Source organism: Pseudorca crassidens, chromosome 2 (assembly GCF_039906515.1).
Source record: "Pseudorca crassidens isolate mPseCra1 chromosome 2, mPseCra1.hap1, whole genome shotgun sequence".
NCBI lineage: Eukaryota > Metazoa > Chordata > Mammalia > Artiodactyla > Delphinidae > Pseudorca > Pseudorca crassidens.
In genome coordinates this window covers 6674791-6678680 of record NC_090297.1, presented here as the reverse complement: position 1 = coordinate 6678680, position 3890 = coordinate 6674791, and the positions used below count along the sequence as shown (strand labels likewise).

The 3890-nt window shown below is 45.9% G+C and overlaps 1 non-coding gene across 1 annotated transcript; it reads left to right on the top strand.

Annotated features, from left to right (window-relative positions):
* The first annotated feature begins 1593 nt into the window (after window positions 1-1593).
* TRNAL-CAA (transfer RNA leucine (anticodon CAA)) lies at window positions 1594-1666 on the top strand. The gene has a single exon. It is a non-coding gene; the product is annotated as a tRNA-Leu (tRNA).
* Window positions 1667-3890: the final 2224 nt, after the last annotated feature.

The following is a 3890-nucleotide window of genomic DNA, read 5'->3' as shown; positions in this document are numbered from 1 at the left end:
TTTCTGTCTCTGGGTGTAAATTTGCCTATTTGAGATATTTTATATAAGGGGATTCATACAATAGTCATCTGGCTTATTTCACTTGTTGTAATGTTTTCAAGGTTCATACAGGTTGGAGCCTGTGTCAATACTTCATTCCTTTTTATGGCTGAATAATGTTCCATTTTAGAGATATACCACATATATCTATTCATTTGTTGATAGACACTTGGCTGGTTTCTACCTTTTGGTTATTGTCAGTAATGCTTCTATGAACCTGGGTGTACAAATATCTGTTTTAGTCCCTGCTTTCTTTTTTTGTTTGTTTTTTTTTAGTCCCTGCTTTCAATTCTTTTCGGTATGACTTAGCAGTGGAATTGCTGGGTCACATGGTAATTCTATGTTTACCTTTTTGAGGAACTACTAAGCCATTTTCCACTACAGCTGCACCATTTTACCTTCTCACCAGTAATGTATGAAGGTTCCAATTTCCCCACATTCTTTTTTTTTTTTTTTTAAAGAAGATGTTGGGGGAGCTTCCCTCGTGGCACAGTGGTTGAGAGTCCGCCTGCCGATGCAGGGGACGTGGGTTCGTGCCCCGGTCCGGGAAGATCCCACATGCCACGGAGCAGCTGGGCCCGTGAGCCATGGCCGCTGAGCCTGCACATCTGGAGCCTGTGCTCCGCAACGGGAGAGGCCACAACAGTGAGAGGCCCGCGTACCGCCAAAAAAAAAAAAAAAGATGTTGGGGGTAGGAGTTTATTAATTAATTTATTTATTTTTGCTGTGTTGGGTCTTTGTTTCTGTGCAAGGGCTTTCTCTAGTTGTGGCAAGCGGGGGCCGCTCTTCATCGCGGTGCGCGGGCCTCTCACTATCGTGGCCTCTCGTTGCGGAGCACAGGTTCCAGACGCGCAGGCACAGTAGTTGTGGCTCACGGGCCTAGTTTCTCCGCGGCATGTGGGATCCTCCCAGACCAGGGCTCGAACCCGTGTCCCCTGCATTAGCAGGCAGATTCTCAACCACTGCACCACCAGGGAAGCTCTCCCCACATTCTTATCAACACTTGTTATTTTCCATTTTTTTTATTATGGCCATCCCAGTAGGTGGGAAGTGACATCTCACTATGCTTTCGATTTGCATTTCCCTAGTGTCTAATGATGCTGAACATCTTTTCATGTGCTTATTGGCCATTTTTAATCTTTCCAAGTCGCTTGGCCACTTTGTTCATTGGGTTGTCTTGTTCCTGAGTCATAGAGTTCTTTATATTTTTTGGATCCTATTAGATATATGATTTGCAAATATTCTCTCCCATTCTGTAGTTTGTTTTCTCACTTTCTTGTAGTCTCTTTTAAACTTTTTTTTTTTTTTTTTTTTTTGGCCCGGCCATGCGGCTTGCAGGATCTTAGTTCCCAGACCAGGGGTTGAACCTGGGCCCTCAGCAGCAAAAGTGCGGAATCCTAACCACTGGGCCAGCAGGGAATTCCCACCTTGTAGTGTCTTTTGATACACAAAAGTTTCTAATTTGAAGTCCAATTTATCTATTTTTCCTTTTGTTGCTTGTGCTTTTGGTGTCATGTTTAAGAAACCATTGCCAAACCCAAGATGATGGGGACTTCCCTGGTGGTCCAGTGGGTAAGACTCCATGCTCCAAATGCAGGGGGCCCAGGTTCGATACCTGGTCAGGGAACTAGATCCCACATGCCACAACCAAGAAGCCCCCATGCCGCAACTAAAAAAAAAAGACCCCACATGCTGCAACTAAGACCCAGCTCAGCCTAAATAAATAAATTAATTAAAAAAAAAATCCAAGGTTATGAAGATTGGCCCCTGTGTTGTTTTATGGTTTTAACTCTTGTATTTAGGTGTGGTTTTTTTTGTTTTTTTTTTTTTTTGGCTGCCTCGGGTCTTCGTTTCTGCGCACGGGCTTTCTCTAGTTGCAGCAAGTGGGGGCTTGTTGTGACGCGCGGGCTTCTCACTGTAGTGGCTTCTCTTGTGGCGGAGCACGGGCTCTTGGTGTGCAGACTTCAGTAGTTGTGGCTCGTGGGCTCTAGAGCACAGCCTCAGTAGTTGTGGCGCATGGGCTTAGTTGCTCTGTGGCATGTGGGATCTTCCTGGACCAGGGCTCGAACCCGTGTCCCCTGAGTTGGCAGGCGGATTCTTAACCACTGCGCCACCAGGGAAGTCCCTGTATTTAGGTTTCTAATCCATTTTCAGTTAATTTTTATATATGGCATAAGGTAAGGGTCCAACTTCATTCTTTTGCATGTGCCATTTGTTGAAGAGGCTGTCTTTTCCCCACTGAATAGTCTTGGCACTCTTATTGAAAATCAGTTCGCTATATATACGGGTTTATTTCTGGGTTCTCTATTCTATTGGTCTGTATGTCTGTCCTGATGCCACGCCACACTGTTGCAATCACTTTCACTTTATAGGACATGACCTGGCCTTTTACATACATCCCTTCATCTCCTCCTCACCAAACACTCTGAAGTAGGCATTATAATCATTCTTACTGGGTAAAGCCAGGCCTAAAAGGTTAGGGTGACTTACCCTCCGTCACAAAACTGGTGGACGTATTATCCTTTGCAAGGTGACATTGCAAGTGCTCCCAGGTTGACAGACATACAAAAACAGTGAATTCTTGTATCTTGACCTTAAAAACAACCTCCATAGTCAGGTGATGTCTAGCCAGGCCTTCAGCAACTAGGATCCCAAAGCCAGGATCTTCCAAGAGGAAGAAAGTGATCCTGAGCATCTTTGATCAAGGTGAGGACAAGAAGGTCCTTCCCCGCAAAGGCCACAGATCCCCTCCTTGAGATGGCTGCTTACAAACTCCCGTTGCCCAAAGGGCTGAAGCTGCCTTCTTTGCACCCCAGCCAAATTTTTTCTTAAAAGAAGGAAACCCTGGAGCTGTTTGGGTTTGCTTTCTCTGGCCACGATTCTGGGCAGGTCTTGCAAGGAAGTTTCCCTCTGACCTGCTCTACAGTCTGGGCGTGTCTGTTTGTTCGCGAGTTCCCTGCCTATTAGGATGCTGGGACTTTGAGAAACACTTTCAAGACGAGGGGGTGCTGCCATCTCCCCCAAAATGCACATACACACACACACACCTGCCCCTGCTGACCCTCAATCCCCTACCCTGCTGAATTTTTCTTCAAAGCATATGACATCACTTAAGATATCCGGCATCTGCTTTTTGGTCTTCCGTCATCAGAATGTAAATTCCACGAGACTTTTTCTTGCAGGGACTTAGTTTTTCTGACTGCAGTGTGTCTGAGGCCGAGAATAGTGCCTGACACATAGCAGGTGCCTCAGGCGTGAGTGAGTGCGTGGACCAGACCTGCAGGCCACACAGGCCACGCCAGGCGCCATGCATGAGGAATTGTAGCCACCTCTGCTGAGAGGACCTTTGAGCTCAGAAGCTTGGGTGCTTAAGATGAAAAGGAAAGGAAGACTTTTTTTAATTACAGAGATTAAAAAAAAAAAAGTTAGTGGTTGAAGTCCGAGAGCATGATCTCAGAAGCAATCAGCTGAAGGAAGGGAAAACCTGGAGAATGGGGTCAGCCAGGAATCAGATGTTTTCAGAAGGTGAGATCACGAGGAAGGTAGCGCCTTGGACCTGAGAGCACCTGAGTTCCTGGATCCCGCAGGCTGGGGCTTCCCTGAGCTGTGAGGCAAGAAATGTCAGCCTGGGGCTGCTGGGCCCCTCAGGGAGCAGTGATGTTTTCAAGGTTCATCTGGGTCATGGCTTGTATCAGTATGTCACTTGTTTTTATAGTATTCCATTGTACAGATATACCACCATTGCCTAATCCAAGGTCTCAAAGGTTTACACCTATGTTTCTTTCTAAGAGTTGAATAGTTTTAGCTCTTGTATTTGGGTCTTTGATCCACTTGAGTTAATTTTTGTGTAA